The sequence below is a fragment of the Amblyraja radiata genome, chromosome 2 (assembly GCF_010909765.2).
Source record: "Amblyraja radiata isolate CabotCenter1 chromosome 2, sAmbRad1.1.pri, whole genome shotgun sequence".
Lineage (NCBI taxonomy): Eukaryota > Metazoa > Chordata > Chondrichthyes > Rajiformes > Rajidae > Amblyraja > Amblyraja radiata.
This window is the reverse complement of record NC_045957.1, coordinates 40,321,247-40,348,794: the sequence shown is the minus strand read 5'-3', so window position 1 is coordinate 40,348,794 and position 27,548 is coordinate 40,321,247. Positions and strand designations below refer to the sequence as shown.

At 42.9% G+C, this 27,548-nt stretch overlaps 1 protein-coding gene across 4 annotated transcripts in view; it reads left to right on the top strand.

The window, feature by feature from the left end:
• The window catches only part of ahr (aryl hydrocarbon receptor), a 177,273-nt gene that overhangs the window by 36,693 nt on the left and 113,032 nt on the right, over positions 1–27,548 (top strand). The window lies entirely within an intron of this gene.

The window sequence follows — 27,548 nt, the reverse complement described above, 5'->3', positions numbered from 1 at the left end:
AAATGAATTTAATCCATTTTAGAGTAAGGCTGCAACGTAACAAAATGTGGAAAAAGTGAAGGGGTCTGGATACTTTCTGAATGCACTGTATAGCAACTTTGGATGCAATCATATACTGACTTTGTAGGCTAATTATTCGAATGAATTGGTCGTCTTATCTCAAACAGTGAAAATTTTGTTTTTTTGGGCGGGTTTTGAAGAATGGGGAATGATCTTTTTAAAACATAAGGTCCCAAGGCAAATGCCATTATAAATATTGAGATTTTTCCACTCATGGTAAAGTCTTGAATGAAGGAACATAGTTATAAACTGAGGAGACAACCCTTTAAAACCAAAGGTATGTTAAAATCTCCTCACTCAGAGGATGGAGAATCTTTGGGAGGATTGAGGAATCTGGATCTCTGCAGATGTTTAAAGAGGAATTAAGCAGACTTTTCAAAGATAGGTACATTTAAGTTTATTTGGTTGGAAATGGCAGAAAAGGGGAATTGAAGCATTCCCAGATTAGCCAAGAACATATTGAATGGCAGGCTGTCTGGTGGTTTATTTGTCCTCTTTGACTGCAGTCTTGTTTGTAAGGATCGCGTATAATTAAAGTATGTACTTTTCCAATTATATCCTGTCCAATTTGGATTACATGTTTAATATGCATCCTATTAAATGCTTAAAATACAAACATTTTGATGCAACACTTACTCTATGCTTTCCACATTCTTTGTCAAATTATTCCTTTTACTTTTAAGTCATGAGACCTCCGGTGCTAAAAATTGATCGCAGCCCAGAGAAGTAAAATCTATATGTACTTGTAATTGAATCAATTGGACATGGAATAGACAATAGGTGACGGAGTAGGCCATTTGGCCCTTCGAGCCAGCACCGCTATTCAATGTGATCATGACTGGTTATCCACAATCAGTACCCCCGTTCCTGCCTTCTCCCCATATCCCCTGACTCCGCTATCTTTAATAGCTCTATCTAACTCTCTTGAAAGCATCCAGAGAACCGGCCTCCACCGCCCTCTGAGGCTGAGAATTCCATAGACTCACAACTCTCTGTGTGAAAAAGTATTTCCTCATCTCCATTCTAAATTGCTTACCCCTTATTCTAAAAGACAATGTATTTGGCACAATTGATTTCTTTGCATAGTTATGACTTCTGAATGTAAATACATCTTCTATAATTGTCTGTGTTAATTGTTTAGTAAACCCATTTTCCTCCATCACATCATAACAGATGCATTTCAAAAGTTTATTCAAAAAAAGTTGATCAACGGTTTCTTCTATGTAACTGTTGAACTAATTATTTTCAAAAATGGAAAATAAATACCTGCTATTAGTAATAGCTATTATTTTGCTAATCTATAACCAATACATCTAGATCATACCAAAGATAGAAGAAAAATTTGGATTTGTGCATTATTGCTGCATCTTAATTCAGCACTTCTGAAATATATTTTTGCATCAGAATTGTTTTTCTGAAAAATTAATCTGCAAATTTGTAAGTGAACTATTTAAACATTTGCTGGAGCTGTTTTAATAGAAGTGGGTGCTGGTGTTTTGCAGTGAGTAACAATGCTGTAGATTTGTCTCTCGGATTAATTTATTAGATGGATGCCCATCATAATTGCTTAGTTTATACTTTTTAAAACATTTGGACTCGTATCAGGTTTTAACACCTGTGGATGTGTTGGCCTGAAAGTGAAAGGAAGAAATGGGAGGGTTTGAGAAGCACCTTTTGATGTGCTTGGGTGGGATTTTACTTTGTACTTTTGCCTTCAGCAATTAAAACACATATTGGTTAGTTGACAATGTTTGAATTCTACTGATATTTGTTGATGCAAGTCCCTGACATCGCCACAGTTTGACAAAGGAAGTATACCTGAAAAATCAACTTGTGTTAACTGCGGCTTAGTTGGTGGCAGAAAGTTGTCCACTCTGGCTCCAATGCAGGGCATAAAATTTGGACGAGTACTCCAGTGTATTTTTGAGGAAGTGGAGGACCATCAGAAATGCTGTCTTTCAAATAACATGAACTTGGATCCTGTCTGAGTTGAAGATAGAAGATGTAATGGCAAAGGAAAATAGCTGAGGAATTATCCCACATAACCTTGTCGACAATGACTCTACATTCAAATGTATTAAACTTGTACAATGCACATTTGTTATCTGCATTAAAATACTTGTATTGAGCTGTTGAATGAACTGAGAGTGAGATGAGATTTGTTCTGCATATGTGATCTTTTTCCTTTTTACTAAAAGCAAAGTACTATAAATGTGAGAAAGTTGGCAATAAAAACAGAAAATGCTGGGTATGCTCAGCAGGTCAGATAGCATCCGTGGGTCAATGACCTTTCATTGTTAAATAAAGTGAGTTTTAAGGTAAAGATGGGAAGTATGACGAGAACAGAAAGAAACGTCTGTGATGGGGAAGACCAAGGGGTGTGAAATACCATGGCTGATATTAGTGCCAACTAAAAGGAGTGGGAAAAATACATTTGGAGAACAGTATGTATAAATAGGCGAGGAGGATGAAGTGTAGAGAGGGCAAAGAAAACTCTATGTGAGAAACAAGACGAGAATTATTATATGAGCGTTGAGTCCTGATGGTTGTGAGGTACATCGGTAAAAGATGAGATTACATTACTTGAGGGAAAAGATCAAGTTTAACATGTATTCCCTAATCATCTGGTTTTATGTTGGATTGAAGTTTTATGTGGTTACATTTTCCTTCTATTTACAAGACGCTCCTCTGTACATTTGCAGAGCTGTACATTTTCCCTCAAAATAATGTGTTGCAAAACAGTTTACCTCACTTGTATGGATCCCATTGTTACTGTGTCCAGCAAGGGCCATGGAGGGTGTGGTGCTGGACTGCCTGTGTGTGCTTGTTTATTCAACTTTTGCCCATGACTCTCAGACCTAGCGTTGGAGGGGAGTGAAGAGGAAACCAGAAACAATATCCGTTTCAGCAAGCCATGCCATTTGTGGCTTGGTGGTCAGAAATTAGTTGCCATGTGATGTCTGTCTATCTGATGATTTTGGTTTTATATTCAAGATTATCTTATTGAAGGTGTATATAATTAGAATTCTCTCTGAGGGTAAAGAGCTGTGAGGCATAATGGATCTCTGGCAAGGTTTTCAATTTTATCACTTATCAAAGTATTCAGATGGTTTCCTAACATAGGGAGAATAGCTGAAATGGTTTGTAAGCCGTGTGAAGCAAATGTTATTGCATTAAACTGACTTATTGTCACTCTAAGGTGAACTTTTTTTTAACCATGTCCTTGCAATTTAGTAACTGAATAATAATTTGATAAGATTTGAAATTATTCCTTTTACTTTTAAGTCATGAGACCTCCGGTGCTAAAAATTGATCGCAGCCAAAGGCAAAGATCAAAGGCACATATTTGAGAAAGATGTCCAGAAAATATAGGTAATTCCAAATGGATCTGAAACTGAATTGCAGAAGTATTCTTATATTTGTACATTCTTTTATGTTTAATGAAGTGAGGTGGGAGGTGTGAAGAGAATAAAAATGAAAGTCTGTGATGGGGAAGACCAAGAGATGTGAAATAATACAGCTGATATTACTGCCACTGAAAGGAGTGTTAAAAATACATTTAATGTGCAGCATGTATAAATAGATGAGGGGGATGAAGGGTAGAGAGAGCAAAGAAAACAACCTCTATGTAAGAAATTAGATACAAGAGGAAGTTGCAGTCACATGAATATTTAAACTTGTTCATGAGAATCAATTGTCAGTCTTGTTATTTTATGTCATTTTTATCTTTTCAAGTTCCATAAATGTGCAGAATACTTTTATAAACCATAACCTTAGCTCTCAAAAACCTTGTTTCCTATTATTTAATTTGAAATTCCAATTATGCCAATGCATGATTTGCACTGTCAATGATATAGTTGCACTTTGTAGAATCATCATGAGATAGGAGAGAATAAGGCCATTCGGCCCATCAAGTCTCTGCCATTCAATCATAGCTGATCATTTTCTCCCTTGTAACCCCCATTCTCCTGCCTTCCCCCATAACCTCTTCCAGTGAGTATATGAAAAATATTTATATCTTTGTTTTCTCCCATTTACGTCTCCTTTTGCTGTTACCTACTTTTTGTTTGTTTCAGCTGACTGTTCCACAAGTTTTCGTCTAGGCTAAGTAGCGTTTTCCTCGTTTATGAATTGTAGTAGGCCCTTTATAATGCTGAACAACGCATGGCTATGTCTATTCCTAGTATTTACATTACTCAACCAAGCAAAATTCACCAAAATACAATTAGTCAAGTCAAGTCAGGTTTATTTGTCACATACGCATACGAAAGTGGCAATGCTTGCGGATTTGTGCAAAAACTACAAAACAGAATGGAAACAAAACAGAATGGAACAATATTTGTCATATTCTGTAGGTTGTCCTTTCTTCTTGCTTACGTGGATGCTGGGGGCAATTTTTATTGTTTTTATTACCCTGTATATCTGAACAGTTTGTGCTATAAAGCTGCTTGTAAAAAAAGTTGAGCTATTGGAAAGCGAACAAGTTTAGTCCTGTTATGATAGTAAGAGCATTGTTTTGTGAAGGCTTGTACAATGATTTATTATTTCCTAAAGTTTATCTACTGACTTTGTAAAGTTACTTATTAATTTACTTTGGAATTTGTGATGGAAAACTGAATGCTAAGTACCACAAATTGGCCCAGCTCTGTGATTGAACATAAATTGTGGTAAATGCTTGACTGTCTCTGAGACTAGTGCAGTGCAATTTAAATGGAGTCTGCAAACTTGCTTCAATTGCCAAATTCCTTCTCTACCCTGTGATCAAGCAACTTTTGAAGCCTCCCTCAGCAGAGGACTTGGAGACCAGTATTAATGTGTTTTTGTCCCATGTGTATATTGATATGTAAGGGCACACAACAGATTTCCTTCTGACAAAAATAGTTCACTTAATTTTGGTTGCCCGTAATTGCAGCCAGTTTTCTTCAGTATATAACCTAAGAGAACCTATCTGTGTAATATTGTGGTGCTTCAACCCTATAATTAAAAAATAAAAGATTACCAATGAGTAATATTGTGGCATTAAATTTTCTGAACTTTATTGCAATGATAATAGAACGGCAGCGTCTGAGCAGGGTTTTGATTCACAATTGTTTGTTCCTTTGTAAGAATTACTGAAAAAGGTAACTGTTATTTTATTCCACGATGAATTATGCCTGCCTGTGTATTTGTAGGAGTGTTTAATCATTGTGATCTCTTCTTAAATTTTTTTGCATGCCTCAATATAGTTTTGAGCATTTTATCATGTTTAAATTCTATTAGTCTCTCGCAAAAATTAGACTAAGGTTCAGAAAATATTGGAGTTTGATGCCCAATTAGTTAAATAGAATGAGTTCTGGCGTATCCGGTGTAAATGTTTTTGTGTAAATATTTATTGACAAACTTAATGCAAAATATGTATTTACTTCATGTAACTTTTAACCTATATATGTTGAACTCAATTTGATTGAAACTCCTGCAACAAATATTTTTATTTTCCAATGGAATTTAATTCAGATAAGTGTGAGATGTTGCATTTTGGGAATGCAGGTACCTTGGCATGTTTTTGGCACATTGGCCTTCAGTCAAAAAACTAAGTATAGAAGTTGGGACATTATGTTAAGGCTTTACGAGATGTTAGTGAGGACATTCTTGGAGTATTGTGTTCAGTTTTCGTGTACTACTATGGGAAGCATGGCATTAAGCTGAAAAAGGTTCAGAGAAGATTTAGGAGGATATTGCCAGGACTCGAGGGTATGAACTTACCGGGAGAGGTTGGGCTGTCTACTTTCTTTTGGAGCTCAGGATGCCAAGGGATGATCTTAGAGACACACAAAATCATGAGGGGAGCAGATAGGGTAAATGCACAGTGCTTTTTCCCAGTGTTGGGGAATCTACAACTAGAGGCTGTCGGTTTAGGTGAAAGGGAAAAAATGAGGAGGAAAGGAATCCGAGGGGCAACATTTTCACAGACAGTAGTGGGTATGTGGAATGGGTTGCCAGAGGAAGTAGTTGAGGCAAGTGCAATAACAAGATTTAAATGACATTTGGATAAGTACATGAATCAGAAAGGTTTAGATGGACATCTTGGGCAGCATGGACGGGTTGGGCCAAACGGTCCGTTTCCATACTATCTGATTCAATACCTCTAATGTGTCGGGTTCAAAAATGCATATTTCAATCAATTAAATCTATCTTTCAAATGGTTGTGTTTGAAGTGCCCCACTGTAGAAACCAACTTAAAGCCTAGGGTTTCGGCCCGAAACGTTGCCTATTTCCTTCGCTCCATAGATGCTGCTGCACCCGCTGAGTTTCTCCAGCATTTTTGTGTGCCTTTAAAGCTTAGGAATTCTACTAAGATTGTTAGGAACAATAGTATAGGAATAGGTCCTTCAGTCCACAATGTCCATGTCAAACATGATGCCAGGTTAAGTTAATCTCCTCTGCCTGCACCTGATCTATATCCCTCCATTCCCTGCAGATCCATGTGCTTATCTAAAAGCCATTCCAATGCTACTATTGTATCTACTTTCACCACCACCTTTGGCAGAGCTTTCCAAGCACTCGGCACTCTAAAAAAAACTTGCCCCATGCATCTTCTATAAACTCCCCCCCTCTGTCCTTTGCTATGCTCTCCAGTATTTGACATTCTCACCCTTGGAAGACAGTTCTGACTGTTTACCCTGACTACGAATATGGTTTAGTGATTTTATCACTTGTAATGCGTTTCTTCTTTGATCTCTACACGGGACATTGCTCTTTTTTTCCCCCACATACACATTTACTTTCAGGTAGACTGATGTCCATAGGCAAATCTGCCACTTGGCCTGTGTTTATAAAGATAAAGCTGAACTACATAATTTGCGCAATTGGAACTGTCTTTTAACATCAAGGGATATAGTTGGTTGTAAATTTCTAATTTCTCTTTGGTAAAATCCATTGTGGATCACATACTTTTTAATTAATTTACATACTTTGTAATTGTTTTGATGTGTGGAATGTGATGAACGTGCACTGGTTACTAGAAAATAATCCCCACGAGGTCTAAAATATCTGTATTTTGAAGAGTGTATTTTAGTGGTCTGAGAAACGACTACTGGAGTTTTCAACAGATCTTTACTCGAAAGTTCAATAACCAGCATACAGGCTTTTCAGACACGTCTGCCCACAATGGTGGTCAGCGCTGAACTAACGCGCGCAAGGGAAAAACCGCGTGAAACCAGCAGCCCCTCCCGAGTCACGTGACCGCGGCTTCCGATATCTGCGTGCGCTAGCAGGCGCCGCTACATGCCCCCCCCCCCCCAGAATCCGAGGTACGGAAACGCACGGGTAAACGAATGGTACGACCGGAACACGTAGTCCGAGGTCGCGGCGTGAGCGTAACATTTGTGACTGGCAAAACCGGACCGGAGGGGTGCGAAAAACGCGACGAGGGACAGGCGTAACAAAGGGGACCGGAGAAACGCTACCGGAGGTAACAGGTGCAGAGGGCGGCAAAACAGCAGGTGGACGTCCTCTACGCCGTGGAGTAGCCACTGTCACTGGGCTATCCTCGTCAACGTGTGCAGGCTTAAGGCGGCTCATGGAGACGAACTCCTCCTTACCACCCATGTCCAACGTAAACGTCGAGGCACCAGTACCGAGCACCCTGTACGGACCCTCGTACACCCGCTGTAACGGCGAGCAATGAGCGTCTCTACGGAGAAAAACATAAGCACAATCCCGTAACATAGTAGGCACATGAACCGAAGACTAACCATGCCGGGAAGTGGGAACCGGGACCAAAGCGCGCGCCCGCTCGTGAAGGTCCGCTAACAACTGTGAGGTAGAAATCTCCTGGTCCGGGGGAACAGGCAAGAAATCCCCTGAAACCTGGAAAACCGAGCCATAAACAACTCGGCCGAGGAGGCTTTGAGGTCCTCCGTAGGCGATGTTCTGATGCCAAGGAGGACCCAAGGTAACTGGTCGACCCAATCAGGGCCGGTGAGTCGGGCTTTCAACGCCGACTTAAGGTGCCTATGGAACCGCTCAACCAACCCATTGGACTCCGGGTGATAAGCGGCTTTGCGCCGTACAGCTGCGCCATACCACACCACAGGGAGGACGTGAACTGGGCCCCACGATCGGTGGTAATGTGTGAGGGGACCCCGAAACGAGCGACCCAATGCGATACAATGGCCCTCGCGCATGCATCAACGGAGGTATCCGCCAACGGGATTGCCTCTGCCCACCTGGTAAACCTGTCTATGATAGTCAGTAAGTGGGTAGCCTGCGCGAACAAGGCAAGGGACCTACCAGGTCAATATGGATGTGCAGGATCCTGCTGTCCGGGACGGCGAAATCCTGGACCGGCGGATGCACAAGTCTCTGCACTTTGGAGGTCTGGCATGGGATGCAGGAACGAGCCCATGCAGCGACTTGCTTCCTTAACCCGTGCCAGATGAACTTCGCCGCGACCAAGGCAGAGGTGGCGCGAATGGACGGGTGCGCGAGGCTGTGGATGGTGTCGAAAATCCGACACCGACAAGCGGCCAGGATGATAGGGCGGGCTTTACCGGTGGAAACATCACAAAGTACTCGCACGCCGGAGACGCCACATGGCCCTTTAACCAGCTTCAGTCCTGATTCAGCATTGCGATAAACCTCTATACCGGCTTCTGCCCGTTGGGCGGCTGCCAACTCCCTGTATCAACGCCGAGACTAAGCGCTAAAACTTCGGGCAGTGCTGGACGGGACAATGACACACACACATTTATCTTTCCTGTCACATGCCGAATGTCAGATGTGAATTCGGAAATGTAGGCAAAGTGCCGTTGCTGTCTGGCAGACCAAGGGTCAGACACCTTGGTCAAAGCGAACGTTAGCGGCTTGTGGTCTGTGAACGCAGTGAAAGCACACCCCTATAACGAAAATGGCGGATGGCTAGGTAAAGTGCTAGGAGCTCCCTGTCGAAAGCGCTGTATTTAACTTTGGGGGCTCGCAGTTGCCTGCTGAAAAATGGCAGCGGCACCTGAGCACCCATGGAAAACCCACACAGTCAAAGAGAGAATGTACAAACTCCGTACAGACATCACCCGTAGTCAGGATTGAACCAAACTGATTGCAAGGCAGCAACTTTACCACTGTACTGCCCCCAAATCATTCGCAATTACTTAAACCTAATGATCTTCAGGCATGTCTGTGGGCTTTGTCATTGTCAAGGTGCTGTTTTTCTGAAAGTCCCACAGAAGGACTGATCGTGAATTTAAAATCTGTTTTACCACATGACCAGGAAACATTTAGATTTTGATTTCTTTCAGTTTCTGAATTGGACTGATTAAATTCCAATTTTGAGATATGGGAACCTCTGGTCATTAATTTACCCTCTGGTCAAATTAATTTTAGTGCTGCTATAATTGGTCAGAAATAAAAAATAAAATCTAATACTAGAATGTAAATTCCTTCCAGAGATTGAAATTCACAACATGGTTACAAACAATACTTTGCATTAGAAGTTGGCGTAAATTACAAACTCCCAGGAGATGGAGGAAGGTTGGTTGCGTGAGTAATCCAGAACGCACGCACTGAACTCTTGACTCTACATAGGGATATGAAACAATTTGATAGTGTTGGCTTAAACTGAAAACTTTGACCTGTTTGGCTGAATTGTGGAAACCAATGCCAAAAGTTGATATAAACCAGTGCCAGAGCCACATTTTGGTTTGCATGCAAACTGTGGTTCAGCTCAGCTGCGATAGCATCTTAATGCTCCACTAGCACACAATCTTAAGGTTACATGAAGTGTTTATATAAGGCTGAGAGAGAATTTTTTGCATGGCTAAAAAGATATTTGGATTTTTTTTTAGGTCTTGCAAACAGCTTGATAGAACATTAACCTAAAAGAGGGTTTACTTAGCTTTAGATTTAGTAGTTCGGTGTGGCGGTGCCTTGTGGCAGCGGCTCGACTGCAGTCCGTCCGTCCGTCTTTTCTTTCTTTTTGTCCCGTTAGGTATATGTTTTTGGTTTTAGTTTTTAGCTGTGTATATGTGGGTGGGGGGGGGGAACTTTTAAAACTTTTAAATCTCTTCCCTGTACGGGAACCCGACCTTTTCCCTGTCGCGTCTCCGCTGTCGTTGGGGCCTAGCACCGTGGAGCGGCCTTCAACCGGAATCGACCTGGGGCTCCAGTCGCAGAGCCTGCGGACTCACCATCGCGGAGCTGGCTGACTTCGGAGCACGGTGCGCTGTGGTGGCGCTGCGACCAGACTTCGGAAGCTTCAGCTGCAGGCCCGGTGGACGGTAACATCGGGAGCCCGCGGGTCCCTGGTGGGAGACTGCTTTTCGGAGCTCCCGCAACGGCAACTTCTCCCGAATTCAGCCTTATTCATGAATATGATTGGGGGTTACTCTGAAAGATTCCCTTGATAAGGGAGTAAATTTCTTTTGAGATAATTCCTCCCGTCAGTTTGTAAATTCAGCCTTGGTTTATCTCAAAATAAATGGAACTGTATAATATGCCATGTTTTTTGCTATATGATAGTGGCATTTAAGAGACATATGAATATGTCAGGAATGGGAGATGGATCACGTGCAGGCAGAGATTAGTTTAATTTAGCATCATGTTTGGCATGAACTTTGTGGACAGAAGGGCTTGCTCCTGTGCTGTACTGTTCTATGTTCCTTATTTATTTGTTTGATCAATCAAGGAACTTAAATTACTTGTCTTCTCCCTATGGGAAAGTACTGAAATGAAACAATACATTAAAGGCCTCCTATTGCTTAATTTTAGATTGCTTCCCAAGTTTTGATTTCAATTTACTCATTCAATTTATCTTTTTTTAACCCATTGAATGGAATGCTCCAACTGATAATTTAATCTTGGCGTGGTCCATTTCCTTCTCCATATTTATTCTGAACAAATTATATTAGGATCATTTCAATTTAGCTCTTGGGGCTAAAGAAATCTAGGGATATGGGTAAAAAGCAGGAATAGGGTATTGATTTTAGATTCTCAGCCAAGGCGGTGCTGGCTCGTAGGGCCGAATGGCCTACTGCACCTATTTTTCTGTTTCTATGTTTCTATGATTCCAAAGTGTATCTTCCCTGATACTTGGTCCAGTTTTGCGACCTCATTTTCCTGACTAGTTGACCAATGTCTCCTTTTTCATTGGGCCAGATTGTACTGGTCATGAAAGTTCAGAAATTATTTTTCCCTCTTTGCACAGCGATGAAACTACTTTCTTCTAAATTTGCTTTTCATTATTCCTCTGACTGGTTGGTAGCCTGGTTGTCCCAGCAGTGTGATCACACATCTATTATTTCTTAACTTTGAACAGATAGCTGCTCTAGCACTTTGTTTTCCTGTAGATACTGTCCTTGATTGTTCCAGGATATCCTCTCTCTTCAACACTGCAGTGTTCTCGTTGATCTGTGCGACTCTATTCCCTCTTGTCTTACCTGCCTTATCTGTCCTTAACATTATTGTTAAGAACGGATTCTTGCCTTTTTTTTTTTGTAGTTAACTCGTGTTATTACTGTGTGGTTAATTGTATCTGCAGCTTGATAAACTTATTTAACAAGCTTCTTGGGACTATAGCAAAGGCACAAATATATTTTTGTCCTGCTTGTACACGACTCTTTTAGTTTGATTTCATTTTGTTTACCCTTTCAAATTCTGTCTTCCCACATACTCCAACCTGCCAACTTAGATCAAACCACATCCCACAGCATTTGTAAACCTCCTACGAGGACATTAGCCCCATATTTCTTGACTGCAATCCATCAGGCCTGTGCAGGTCCCATTCCCCCGGGAATCTAACTCTAAAGATGCTCAGTGCTGTGCATTTGTTTCTTTGTCGTTGGCACGTAGAATAGGGAGTTATCTGGAGATTGCAGTCTATAAACTCATTTCCAATGTATTAAAATCTGTCAGCAGGGCCATGTCCCTTTTTGTACCTCTGTCACTGTTATCAATGTGGACCATGATCTATGTCTGTTTACCTTCCCTCGCGGATTCTTGTGCATCCACTCAGTGATGATCATCAACTTTTTCACCGCGGCGGCAACATACCAATGGGCTGTCACGGTGGCGCAGTGGTAGAGTTGCTGCCTTGCAGCGCCGGAGACCCAGGTTCGATCTCGACTATGGGTGCTGTCTGTATGGTGTTTATATGTTCTCCCCGTGACCGCGTGGGCTTTCTCCGAGATCTTCGGTTTCCTCCCACACTCCAAAGACGTACAGGTATGTAGGGTAATTGGCTTGGTGTATGTGTAAATTGTCCCTAGTGCGTGTAGGATAGTGTTAATGTGCAGGGACCGTTGCTCGGTGTGGACTTGGTGTGTGCTGGTGTTTCCGCGCTGTATCTCTAAATTTAAATAAACCATGCCGGGATTGCTTCTGAGACCACAGAAATACCTGACTGCTCCTCTAACCGTAGAATTCCCTGTAACAATTGTTCTTTTGACCTTTCTGCTTCCACCTTGTGCCGTTGAGCCATCCATGGCAATATTATTGCCACCTATAACTTGTCAAGCTTTGTCCAGGCTCCCACCTCTCTTCCTGCTTCCCCCCCCCCTCCCACCACTCCACCACTATCAGTCTGAAGAAGGGTTTTGACCCGAAATATCACCTATCCATGTTCTCCAAGATGCCGCATGCCCTGCTGAGTTACTCCAACACTTCCTGTCTTTATTTTTGTAAACCAACATCTGCAGTTTCTTGTTTCTACATAGCACGTTTGTGTTGGTTCCGGTTACGCTTTCCATGCACAACTTGAAGAGAAAAATTCCCTTGGGGATCTTTTGAGCTACCCCTCTTCTTTTTGGCCATTGCCCATTTCCTCACTGCCTGTCCACTTGAGTAGTGGGCTGACCACTTCCTGAAGCGTGCTTTCTACAAAACTCTTGGCCTCGTGAATGGTCGCAGTGATGTCAGCTGTGGCTCGGGCTCCAAAGCCCAAAGTTTGAACTTCACCATCTGAAGCTTTCTCTACCTGAAGTTTGCCAGAACATGGGAAGTGTCCCGAATTTCCCATGGATAACCGGATGTTCATTCCAAGGGGTCGAGGTCACTTGCATGGCATCTTGTGTTCAATTTGTTCAACAAACAGAAACAAAAAACTGTTAAGTAAAACATTACTTAAATGTTTTATTTATCCGTACCAAACTTCCCTGATTATTTAAGTTCCCAGCTCTTTATTTAAACCAAATGCCTGCTTGAACTGACCAGGTCTCTGCTTCCCATGCTTCTTTGACGTCCTGACTCCGTCTCCCACGCCTCTTTTACTGAAGTTCCTATCTATGTACACTTGCTAGACCAGTCCACTTCATTCACCTCCGTTTAGTCTCTCCTTAGTCGCCTCTATTGCAAAGTAAACAACCCAGCCTATTCAGTCTTTTTTCATAATAATATTTTCCTGTCTTGACAACATCCTCATAAATCTCCTCATTTTCTCCAGTGTAATCAGATTTTTTGTGTATTGTGGTAACCAGAACTGCACATTTCTCAACCTATGGCCTAATAAGTGTATACAATCCTAACAGCTCTAATCTATGCTCAGTATATAAAGTGAACCATTCAGAATACTTTTTCAATCAAGATATCAACCTTTAATGATCTGTGAAGTTGCAATCCAAACTCATAGAGTCATACAGTGCCGAAACATGCCCTTCGGCCCAACTTGCCCAGACTGGCTAACATGTCCCAGCTACACTAGTCCCACCTGCCTGCATTTGGTCCATATCCAAACCTGTCCTATCCATGTATCTGTCTAACTGTTTCTTAAATGTTGGGATAGTCCTCCTCTGGCAGATTGTTCCAAACAACCACCACTCTCTTGTGCGAAAATGTTAGCACTCTGATTCCTATTTTTTTTCTTTCCCTTTCACCTTAAACCTATGTTGTCTGGTCCTCGATTTACCTACTCTGGGCATGAGACTCTGTGCATTTACCCAATCTATTCCCCTTATGATTTTATACACCTCAATAAGACCACCCCTCATCCTCCTGCGTGCAAAGGAATTGAGTCCCAGCCTACTCCACCTCCCCATAGCTCACATCCTCTAGCCCTGGCAACATCCTTGTAGATCTTGTCTGTTCCCTTTTCAGCTTACCAACATATTTCCTATAACATGGCGCTCAGAACTGAACACAATATTCTAAATGCGGCCCCACCAATGTCTTATATAACTGCAACATGACCTCCCAACTTCTATGCTCAATACTCTGACTGATGAAGGCCGATGTGCCAAACTGCTTTTTGACCACCCAATCTACCTGCAATTCCACCTTCAAGGAACATGCACCTGCACTCCTAAATCCCTCTGCTCTACAGCACTCCCCATAGCCCTACCATTCACTGTGTAGGTCCTGCCCATGTTAGACTTCCCAAAATGCAACACCTCACATTTCTCTGTATTAAATTCCATCAACCATTCCTCAGCCCACCTGGCCAAGCAATCAAGATCCTGCTGCAAATTTTCACAACCATCTTCACTATCTGCAAAACCAAAACCACTTTTGTATAATCTGCAAACTTGCTAACCTTGCTGTAGATGACAAACAGTAACGGGCCAGCACTGAACCATGAGGCACACCACTAGTCACAGGCAGTCAGCCTGAAGGGCCTGTCCCACTTGCATGCGATTCCATGCGTTTGGCGTGACCAACGGAGTTCACGCTAAGTATGCACATGACGTCATTTACGTCATGCTTACCAATCAGCTGGGCAGGAGGCGGGCGACTGAATTTGGGCGTCGCACGGCGTCGGGTGATGACGTCATCATGCAACGCCACGCCGGGCGGTGACATCATCACGCAACGCCACGCGCTAGGCGTACGCCGTCAAGAAGCTGCGTACGCCGTCAAGACACTGCGTACGACATCAAGATGCTGCGTACGACCGCAATGCGCCTGCGTGCCGTTGGCGCGCGAAGATTTCGGCCACTACAAGAATTTTGGAGCCCCGCGCGATGTCGGGACCAGCCCCGCACAACTCCGCACTTCTAAGTGGGACCGGCTCCGCGCGGCCATACGGTGCCCGTACGCACCAATCAACCACGAGGTCGCGTAATTTGCGAGCCAAGGTCGCGTAAGTGGGACAGGCCCTTGAGAAGCAACCTTCCACCATCACCTGTTTCCTTCCATGAAGTCAATTTTCTATCCATTCAGCTATCCCTGCTTGGATTCCATGTGATCTGACATTACAGATCAGCCTACCATGTGGAATTTTGTTGGAACCATCCTCTCCGTGTTCCTTCATACTTGGAGTTGTTTGATTCATTCCAGACCTTTGGCGACAACTATTTAGGAGATTTCTGATGAATACTGACAATAGTCCAGGGATCGGCAACCTTGTTCTGCATTGGGGCCAGGACCCATGTCTGTGAGCGGATGGCGGGCAACATCTATCGCCATAGTTAATAAATGGAGGCAATAATACAGTCATAGTTTTGTTTAGAAGGCGCTGTACTTAGAGGAGGGAGAGGGGGCCCGGTCAAAGCCAGCCTCTCCTGCCTCCACCGAGCCCTGCGTGACCCCAGTGAGGGAGGGCGAGGCAGGGGCCGGGAGGGCGGCTACCTGCTCGGACTGCCGGGACTACCGGCGTTGCACCGCCCAGCTGCCGCTGCTCAACATCGAACCGCCCAGCAAAAGCTCGGTGGACATGAGCGACTGGTCTGAGCAAGCCCAACCCTCCCCTGCCTCCCCTCCCCGTCCACCAGGTCCCTCCCCCGCCCACTTCACCGCCGCCTGGACCCCCCGGAGCGGCCAGTCGCAACGGCAAGGCGGAGGCCAAGCTGTCTGACTGGGACAACGAGAGCCTGGACAACACGCTCAACTCCAATGACACCATCAACTGCAGACAGCCTGACCGTGGAACCCACCTGCCCACGACCTACCGACGGGGAACACGTCACAGCTGGGACTCCCCCAACCTCAACAACAACGTCTTCCAGCGGCGCCAGTACCGCATAGGACTAAAAAAAATACGTCTGCGGGCTGGGTGATTTCGGGTTACGGGCCGGATCTGTCCTGTGGGCGGTAGGTTGCCGACCCCTGCAATAGACAATAGGTGCAGGAGTAGGCCATTTGTCCCTTCGAGCCGACACCGCCATTCAATGTATCATGACTGAAGTACAATTAAATTTAATTTGGATACTTTTAGAAACTTCTGGGCAAATAATTGACCTGTATTTCATTAAAGAGATGTAATTGTTAAGGCACAAATGGCATAAAGTTTATAGGGAAATCTCGAGTACATCAAACCATTACATGGGAAAGTCAGCTTGCCTTTATCGTTTCCACACATCTGTTGTGTTTGGAAATTTAACTTGTTCATTAAACTTGCCACTGAGAATCTCAACAATAACTTCTATTTCTATAATTATGATTATGATAAACAACCCACAATGTTTCACAGGAGCAAAGTGACACCCTCTTAAATATAGCCAATGAACTGGCCTCAACTACCTTCTGTGGCAGAGAATTCCACAGATTCACCACTCTCTGTGTAAAAAATGATTTCCTCATCTCGGTCCTAAAAGTCTTCCCTCTTATCCTTAAACTGTGACCCCTAGTTCTGGACTTCCCCAACATCGGGAATAATCTTCCTGCATCTAGCCTGTCCAACCCCTTAAGAATTTTGTAAGTTTCTATAAGATCCCCCCAGTCTCCTGAATTCCAACGTGTACAAGCCGAGTCTATCCAGTCTTTCCTCATATGAAAGTCCTGCCATCCCAGGAATCAGTCTGGTGAACCTTCTCTGTACTCCCTCTAAGGCAAGAATGTCTTTCCTCAGATTAGGAGACCAAAACTGTACGCAATACTCCAGGTGTGGTCTCACCAAGACCCTGTACAACTGCAGTAGACAGGCCCATAAGGATAGTTTTAAAAATAAGGTTGAGAATTTTAGAACAGGAGCCAATCTACCTCAGCAAACTCAAATTTGGGCCCAGTAGTTAAATGTTTACACTGAAAGTGATAATCATTAATGGCTTCCAGTCACTCTTTACCAGAAATAATTCAGTCTTTAAAAGAGTCCCCATCAACAATGTTACTTATTCATGTGCACATTTCTATTGCTACCTGACCCACTGAGTCACTCCTGCTTTTTGTATCTTTTTTTGTTGAAAATCAGCACCTGCAGTTAATTGTTTCTACTGGGCTTGTATTGGAGTTTGACCTTTATCAGTACGAACCAAGGCTGCTTTCTGATTAACTGATTAATGTACTAATTTTGGAGAAAAAAAAGCGTGCATGCATTGTGACACAATCAATCTAGTTATTTGACATTTTGCTGTTTGACATTTTCTGAGCACATTTAACTGATTATGTTTACATTTTTGCGTCGTTTTACTAGATAAACTGGATATAAAAATAATCAAGCATTTATTTGCAGAACAAGGAATTCTCATACCATCCTATTTTAGTACTAGCTTTAGAGAAGAGAGCTTAGAATTGTAATTTCTTTAATCGATTAATCATCATTCTTCACTTTAAAAAAAAACAGATTCATCAGAACAGCATTGGTACAGACAAGTTTAAATTTAAGCTAAGATTTATTAAGTTAAGCTAAAGTATATAAAGAAAACATTTAACAATTGATTGTGCAAATTGTGCAAAGCTTAATACATTCTGTGTGACTACCCATTCAATATTGCTGGTGTTATACCCAGTAGTGTTAACACCTCTTTCTTTACACATCACACCATTGCTGCTCACAAGGCCCTCTGGGCTAATGTCTCTTCCCACGCATGAGGAATGTCCAACCCATCAATGTCCGTCAGTGGGAGGTCACTAGATTGTGGTCTTCTTCCACAGAGTCTGCAGCGGTGGCTGCACCCAGCTTCAGTGCATCTCTCAGCATGTACCCCTGCATTCTGGAATGTGCCCATTAGTAGCATTCCCTTGGCATTCTCCAACGTGCCAAGAGTGCCAGTCACAGCATGGATCATGTAAACGGATTCCTACATCATGAGTGACTCCAGGATGAGAGTTGATGGAGGGACGGCAGAATGCAGCTTGGCATTGATTTTATTTACAAATGGCTGTAATCAGTAAGGGGAGCTCCCGAGAAGTTATTAACGTAATATTAACCTTTGAGGTGGGGATATCTTGTATACCGGACGTTGATATTACATTGCAGCCCTTTTAATTGCCATTTCATTCCTGAATATTGGGTGATATACTCCTAACTTTTTTTTTGTGCGTGAGTAGGTAATACAACTCTGGTTTCAGCCGGCAGTGGAGTAAGCATTTGCTGCTTGCCCCATGATGGAATTAGCTGTGAGACTAGGCCAGGCAAACTTCACATATGCCATGGTAGTGCCCAGCCTAATTCTACAATAACTCAACCTGAAAATGATTTGCCTTGTGATCTGACATGCGCAAAATGGTATCTGAGCATGATTTGTTCACAGTTTTACACAGAAGCAGGTCCAATTTCCAGGCAAATCTGTGCTAATGGTTCCGTGCAGCCAGCCCACTTCCAATCCTCAGTGCCAAGAAATGGAGCTGTGTATATAGGGTTTCCTTTTTATAGCTTCTATTGATAGTTGGATTTATGTGCAAAGCATGACATCTGATATCTTTTTACTTTTTTTGGGGGGGGGGGGTGGGGGGAGCATGGTAATGGGTTAAATAATAAAATAGTAACATGGCAAAGAATATTACAGTGATTTTAATAGCCCCCTTTTTCTTTTCCTTCTTGTGGGAGGCCACATTCTATCGGACATGCTCATCAATCATCTGGGGCTTTTCCTGGCTGCATCTCCAAGCATTGATTTTTCAACACTCGCGTTTATTGTGGATTTGGTCTTTGACCAACTGTTAGGCAAGGAACTGTACATGCAGGAATCGTAAGAAAACACACAGTGCCGGAGTAACTCGGTGAGTCAGGCAGAATCTTTGGAGGGACAAAGGGTCCTGATCAGAAATGCGGTCTATCGATTTCCTCTAGAGATACTGCCTGACCTGTGAAGTTCCTCCAGCTCTTTGTTTTTCACTTGTCTCCCTGTACTACCTAAATGATCAAAACCAGTATTTGCTGCAAAGTTCAGGTCACTGACTTGGGATTACAAATGGAAAATGTTAGAATTATAAAAAATTAAAACAAAGAAAGCTGAGGAGAATAAAGAAAAAAAACAAAGTAAGTTTTGCAATTGGATAGCAAAGGGATTTGTAGAATCATGACAGGACAAGGATCATGCTGACTCTCTGTGGAATATTTTAATTGCTTCCATGACACTTTATTTTTCTGTAACCTTGCAAGTAGTTTTCTCTTCCACCTATGAATAAAATGTGAGTTAAAGTAAGTGGTAATAGGACAATTAAAGAAAAAAATGATTTGCTCAGTAAGAACTGCTGTTGGGTTTAGGATGCCATCAAGTGCCTTATTCAGAGACGGTGCCGTTCTTCACTTAGTTTGGATTTCATAGAGAAAGTTATTAAGGTGATTTCCTGAAAAATACAAAGTCACCCAGTGTGTAAAAAGGAGATGCAGATGCTGGTTTATACCGAATAGACACAAAAAGCTGGAGTAACTCAGCGGGACAGGCAGCATCTCTGGAGAGAAGGAATAGGTGACGTTTCGGATCGAGACCCTAAGGGTCTCGACCCGAAACGTCACCCATTCCTTCTCTCCGAAGATGCTGCCTGACCCGCTGAGTTACTCCAGACTTTTGTGTCAACAAAGTCGCCAAGTCTGTGTTGCCATACCTGGAAAGAGTGATTGTTTTTTTTTCCAATTTGGGAGAGGAGGACATGAAACGGCTGCTTGCCTGGGAAAAAACTAATCTGATGACCGAGGAGGAAACGTGGGTGCAGAGAAATGAGCGGTTCCTTTGCTATTCCGGAAGTTGAAGAGAAGGAAGACCTTTTTAAAGTGGTAACATCATGCTGTGAGTGTGAAATAGGATGGAGGATGATCTGTGGTGTGTATAGGCTGGTGGTTGGAATAACAAAGTTAAAGGAACATTTGTTCTCCTGGGAGGGAATGGAAAACGTGAGAATAGGACTATGCACCAGGGGGAGTGGAATCCTTTACAGATAAAAGAGACTAATTATAAACAGTGGCATGGAAAATGGAGAAAAAAAATAAATGGATGGATGCTGGGGGAAAAGCTATAAGAAATATAGAAGGAAGATTAATTTTTGTAGCTTTTTTTTGTTGTATAATGGAAATAGGAATATATAATGTATCCCCAGAAAAAAAAACCCATTATAGATATATATTATGTTTTACTTTATAGCTTTAAGAACCCATGAAAGCCCTGAGATGGCATTTGGCAAAGTGGCAAAAATTGTTTCATTGACCTTGCTGTTAAATGGTGTAACATAGACTGTCAAATAATTACAGCAAGCTTTAGGCTCAACAATAGGAAATATTGGAATGTATGTAATATGCAATTTTAATTCCAGATCATTAAAATTCACCAACTATATTAGCAGTGTTGAATGACTAGATAGGAGGGTGGTCCACAAATATTTATTTTCACATTTAGATATGCATGGTTGAGCATGTGTCTTATTATTTGTTGCAGATGAAAGTGTTTAAAATTTGGCACTGACTTGGGAAACTAAAAGGCAAGGATTTTTTTGTTCAGTGAACATAAAAGACACACATTACATAAAGAAAAGAAAACAGTTTAAATTTGGATATATCTTTTCATTTTATTTTACTCGTAGAGGCATAACGAGTGTAATCTATCGTACCTGCAACCCATTGGGGCAGAAATGAGGAGATCAGAGGAATCCTTCAGTGATTGCTGAATCTCTGACTTTGCAAATGGCAACACCTGGATTAAGTGCATGCAGTGCCACACTGCTGAGAGCCAAACTACATGCCTTCACATCTGCAGGTGGGCCTCCCTCTTCCTAAGATCCCGGCTCTGCTGAGAATTTCCCTCACACCTGGACTATTGAATGGCAAGAGGCTTCAGATTGCATGTGACCCAGGAGAGGAGGTGGTGGGGGAGAGGGGGATGTGTGAGGTATCTGACTTGGGTCAGTGAAGATAGATACACTTGAAAATATTTTTGTATTTCTTAACTAAGGCAGCGGATGTTGTCTGTATGGTGTTTGTACGTTCTCCTTGTGACCGCATGGGTTTTCTCTGGGTCCTCTGGTTTCCTCCCACGTTCCAAAGACATAGGATTGTAGGTTAATTGGCATCTGTAAAATGCCCCTAGTGCCTAAGATAGAATTGGTGTATGGGTGATCATTTGTCCTTGTGGAGTCGGTGGGCTGTAGGGCCTATTTCTGCACAGTATCTCTAAAACTAAAAGCATTGAAATTAGATGGGCATGGGCAATTGTAAAACACAGTGGATGCTTGGCGGTGCTTCACAGAACACTTAAGGTGACGGGTGGTGAATCTGTGGAATTCTTTGCCACAGAAGACTGTGGAGGCCAAGCCAATGGATATTTTTAAGGCAGAGACAGATAAATTCTTGATTAGTACATGGGTTATGGGTAAAAGGCAGGAGAATGGGGTTAGGAGGGAGAGATAGAGCAGCCATGATTGAATGGCGGAGTAGACCTGATGGGTCAAATGGCCTAATTCTGCTCCTATCACATATGACCTTTTGACGTTATGACATCCTCTGTCCGCCTATGCCAACTGGAGCTCCTGGTTGCAAGTTACTTCATTCCCCTGCCCCACTTCCACATAAACCCGTCTGCCCTTGACCTCCTGCTTTCCCAGAGTGATGCCATGTGCAAACTGGAAGAGCAGCACCTCATATTCCGGCTTGGGTAAACTACAACCCAATGGCATGAACATAGTTATCTCCTATTTCAGGTAACACCCCCGTTATTAACCAGTTCTTAATCATTGTTTACTTTTAAGGGTGTTTATTTTGAATACGACTAGAGTTGCTAGCCAACATGTGGGAACAATAGGTGTCAGTGTTACTTGCATAGTATTCTGAGGTGAAGACATGCTGAAGCAGTTATTGTACTTTCTGGTTGATTTGGTTCAAAATTGATCAATATTAACAATGCAGAAAATAGTTAATATAATTTTTGTACCCGCTCAGTTGTTCCTTCAGGGCCTGTCCCACTTGGGCGTCATTTGCGCATCATTTACGCGACATCCTAAAAATTGGTTGGCGCATCGTGTCACGCGCATGGCGCCTGAAGATGCGTGGTGGCGTATGCAGTGATGCGCGGTAACGCGTGGCTCCCAGAATTTCGGAATGCTCAAAATCCTCGAGCATCACCTGTGTGATATATCCCTTGTGCATGCTGATGTACTGATGGCGTACGTGTAGCGCGTGGTGACACATGGTTACACACGGTGACGCACGAACATTGCCTATGCTGATTTATTATGCATCACCGTGCGCCAACGTCCGTAACCATGCGGCGCCCGTATGTCATCGGCGTGCCATTTGTGCGTCATTTGAGCACTGCACCACGTGACCACCCGGGTATAATGCGCGTGTAGTTTTGAAATTTTTTTACTCGGAAAATGCTTGCCACGGAGATCGGACTAAGTACAAACGACATCACAAATGGCTCCCAAAAGAAGCAGGGCCCTCATGAGCACTTGTCGTACTGCTAGACAATATCCGCGTGACAGTCACTACTGGCCTGTCGCGTAAATGACGCCAAATAAAGCCCAAGTGGGACAGGCCCTTTAGGGTCCGCAGTGCAAACAGGAGATTCAAGTTACGACCAGGAGAGCCTCGGTTTACCAGTGTTACCAATAAAACTAGAGATGTTTCAGGCCATGCCATTTGGAGCCCAAATAGTTGATTAGTTTATTCCACTTCTTTGACCAAGATTTTGTTCATTCCTATTAATTTTTCCCATCTTGCTATAGTGTGCATTTTTAGTGTGCCTCTGAGCCGTTTCAGGATGACTATCGACTGACATCTACTACAAACCTGCTGACTCCATAGTTATTTTGACTACATTTCCTCCCACCCTTCCTCTTGCAAAAACATTATTGCCTACTCTCAATTCCTCCGCTGTATCTGCTCCCAAGATGAGGTTTTCCACTCTAGGACATCCGAGGTGCCCTTATTCCCTAGTGAACATGGTTTCCCTACAGCTGTCTTAGATAGCTCCCTCACCCGCATCTCCTTCTGTGTCCCGGCATTATGCTCTCACTCCCTCTCCCCCCAGACAACAAGGGCAGAGTTCCCCTGGTCCTCACCTTTTACCCCACCAGCCTCTGCATCCAACACATTATGTTTCTATGGGTTATTGATAGGGGATGATCAGCCATGATCACAATGAATGGCGGTGCTGGCTCGAAGGGCCGAATGGCCTCCTCCTGCACCTATTTTCTATGTTTCTATCTACATTATCCTCTGACGTTTCCGTCGCCTCCAACATGATCCCACCACTATTCTTCCGATCCATGCCCCTTTCCTCCTTCCGCAGAGACCACTCCTTCTGCAACTCATTGGTTCACTCATCCCTTCCTATCCAAACCACCCTCTTCCAATGATTCAATGATACTTTATTGGCGCATGTCTTTCTGCTACTGGACAGCACTCAACAAAAAGCTTTCCACTGTACCTCGGTGCACGTGACAATAAACTAAACTAAACAAACTAACTACCTGAGTATAGTGAAATGCTTTGTTTTGCATAAATCCGGTAAACTCATACTGCAGACCGCACATGAGTCACCTAGTTTCTGGTGCCGACAAGGTTACCTAAGTTCATCGAGCCACAGGTACTTTTCCCTGCAACGGCAGGAGATGTAACACCTTTCCTTATACCTCTTCCCTCGACTCCATCCAGGGACCCTGACAGTCCTTCCAGCTGAGACAGAGGTTCGCATGCACTCCCTCTAACATCATCAACTGCAACTTGTGTTGCCGATGTGGGATCCTATACATTGGCGAGACAAAATGTAGATTTGGCACCAGTTTCGCTGACATTTAGGCTCAGACTGCCAAGGCCTACTGGATCTCCCAACTGATAACCACATTTACTCTCCTTCACATTCCCATACTGACCTTTCTGTCCTGGGCCTCCTCCATTGCCAAAGGGAGGCCACACATAAATTGGAGGAACAGCACCTCATATTCCGCTTGGGTAGCTTCACAGAGGTGCAGTGGTAGAGTTGCTGCCTTACAGCGCCAGAGACCTGGTTCAATCCTGACTACGTGTGCTCTCTGTACAGAGTATTGTATGTTCGCCCTGTGACTGTGTGGGTTTTGTCCGGGTGCTTCGGTTTCCTCCACACTCCAAAGACGGACAGGCATGTAGGTTAATTGGCTTAAACTGTCCTGAGTGTGTAGGATACTGCTAGTGTACAGGTGATCGCTGGTCCGCGTGGACTTGTTGGGCCGAAGGGCCTGTTTCCACTCTGTACCTCTGAAGTAAAGTCGAAAATAAAGTAATGACATTGGCCTATGTAGTCGAAGTGTTGATGAGTTTATTTTTGTTTTGTGTACTAATCAATTGTGATGGTGGGTGTATAGAACTAAATTTGACAGTGTGCCAGCAATATAAAGCATGAGGTTTGGGAAAATGAGGAGGACTAAAAGACAAACTCATTAGCAGAATATGGCAAGCGTGTGTAGATGCTAGACAATGCAGATCAGTGTGACTTTTACATCTTGGCAAAATAAATGGGCGTGTCTACCATAAAATAACCTATTGGACTGGAATGAACAGAGGCAGATATGGGATCAAATTGAAGATTGCTGATTGCTGTATTGCAATCTCTTAAATATAAACCAACGGTATGAACGTTGAATTCTCTAACTTTAGGTAACTTCTACAGGCGCCTCCCCCCTCCCCCTTCCTCCACTAAAAGTCCAATAACTAGTTCCACAATTTGCAATGATGGATCCCTCTTGGGCTGTCTCTAGTCAACAGTCAGCCCATCAGGGAACCCTCCTTGCCTCAGGTCACTTGTTGCTGGTCCTGATTGTCCTGATTTTTTTCTCGCTTCCAGTTCATGTAAACATGGAATCCCTGCGAATATGTAAAATTGTACAATTAATCCAGTGTGCAGCAAGAGATGGCTGATCACCTTTCTTTTACCTTTGTATTGGGTTTTAAAATGTTTACCTTCTGAACCTATGTGATCAGATACGGGGCCTTTAATTTGTGACTCATTCTTATAGTTTTGTTTAATTGTTTTTGTGGGACATATTTTAATTCATAGAACTTTTGACATCAGAAAGATGCAGCGATGAGAAAATAGGTAGTTTGAGGTTCTTAAGAAATGACAAACTGATGGCCCCAACCTCACCTCTCCTTTTACACTCTGTTTTCCCTCTTTCTCTCCCTGCCCTCTACGATTCCTGCTGCTCCCTTGCTCTTTGACCATGTTCTGACCCAATCATGATCCACCTATTGCTTGCCCAACCCGACCTCTTCCCGCCTTCTCCCCCCTATTCCATTAGCCGAAGAACAATTTTGACCGTAATATCATCTTTGGAGCATTTCCCTCCAAAGATGCTGCCTGACCACCTGAGTTTCTTCAGCAGTTTGCATTTTGAACAAAGATCCAAAGTTGTTCAGTGATTCAAAATGACAACGACAAAAAATAATTCCAACAATGGTGGTAATTATGTGATAGCAGAACATTGCTATCAGTTTGCACTGATGTTGAATGGTATATAAATGCGTAGATGGTGGAGAACTAATGGGTTTCTGACTTCCTGCTCTGTTGCTGCAGGGGAACAATGGGCGGAACTATGACTGAAGAACTGCTGAATGACGTGAAGATATTGCACTTATGTTGCTTTACAGACTCTTATCCAAAATGAAACGTGCTCTCGCAGCATTTGCGTCATTCAGTTGGAAAGTATGCAAACAAGATTTACAAGAATGTGGCTGAGACTCGAGAGCCTGAGTTCTAGGGAGAGGTTGGGCAGGCTAGGGCTTTATATATTTTTTGAGCAAAGGAGACTGTAGGGTAATCTTACAGAGGTGTATGAAAATCATGGGAAGGTGAAATAGGTAAGGTGAATGCACAAAGGCTTTTTCCCCAGGGAAAGGAAATCGACATCTAGATGGCAGAGGCTTAAGGGAACAAGGGAAAGATTTTAAATGGACCTGAAGGGCAACTTTTTCCACAGAAACAGTACACATCTGAATCGAACTGTCTGAGAAAGTGTTTGAATCAGCTACAATAACAACATTTAAAAGACATTTAGACAGGTGCAGGGATAGGAAAGGCATATGGGATATGGGCAAAACTCGTGTAAATGTGACTTTCTTAGATGGGCATTGTGGTCAGCAGAGCTGAGTTGGATCATAGGGCATGTTTCTGTGCTGAATGCCTCTATCTGCTGATCAAAACTAAATGCCTATCATGACATTTTCATTTCATAAAATATGCAGCAATGTTTATTTTAACCTGGCGAATTATTGCACTGGCAAGTTTTCTAATTTCTTGATGAGGAAACACTTTGCTGGTTGCTTTGACTTCAGGCTGTTTATTCTTCTGAATCTGTCAGGTTTATGAAGTTTACAGGTGCACAAGGTTTTCGTACACTAGTTACAAACTACGAACTTTGTTTTGTTGGTTCCAGTTGACCCAAGCTTTATTAATTGAAAAACATTTATTTATGTGCCTGTCCTACTTGCGCGACTTTTTAGGTGACTGCAGGAGACTCTGCGGTCGCCACATGTTCGCGGGTGGTTGCCGGGTAGTCGTCTTCATGGTCGTGAGGAATTCCTGCAATTTGGGAACTAGTCGCAACCTCATTGTGGTCGGCGCAAATTTTTCAACATGTTGAAAAATTATCGGCGTCCAGAATGAAGTCGCTATGAAGAGTAGCGAGAATTCTCCTGCCTTAGGTGGGTCGCCAGGAGGTCCTAGTGGGTTGCCAGGAGGTTGAAGGTTCTCGTAGGTTCTTGTAGGTTGTAGCCGATGCTGACTGGTGAATTGGCTCATTGAGAAAATAAACGTAAGCTGTACTTTTCAGAACCATGGATAACCGACCGAGCTTCACAGCCGTGTATTTCTGGCTTCTTAAAAGTTGTCTCCATTCATTCTCACCCCTTCTTTTAAAGGGCTTGCTGTACACTGTGTTTAGCCGTCTTAATTACAGCACCAACCTTCCTGTTCATTGCGGTGTGTGTCTATCACCTTGGTTTTGCACCGTGTGAATTTCACTCAGACAGCACAACACCCGCCTACATAACGGGCTGTGAAGTGTGCGTGTGTTCGTCCATTCAGGTGAAAGATTAAACAAATGAGTTTGCTCTTATTAAAACCCGCTGTACATTGCATATTTGAATGTACGTATATTCATTTAAAACTTTTATTCTGCAGTACAGAAGTTGTATTCATTTTGTCATATCCTAAAACTCATCCTTTGGAAAAATGTCACCATAATCCAGCCAGTAGTATTGCACAAGTAGTGCAATTAAAACAGAGATTTCCTTTCATTAAATACACATTTGGTGTTGATTTTATGCTGATATCTGCAACTGCTGAATTCCAATTTTATAAACCCAGCTGGGTTATCTCTGAATCCCCTTTTTTAACGACATATATAAAATAGTAATTTTGACATAATATTCCTAATGGAAGTGCTTTGCAAATAGTAGAGCC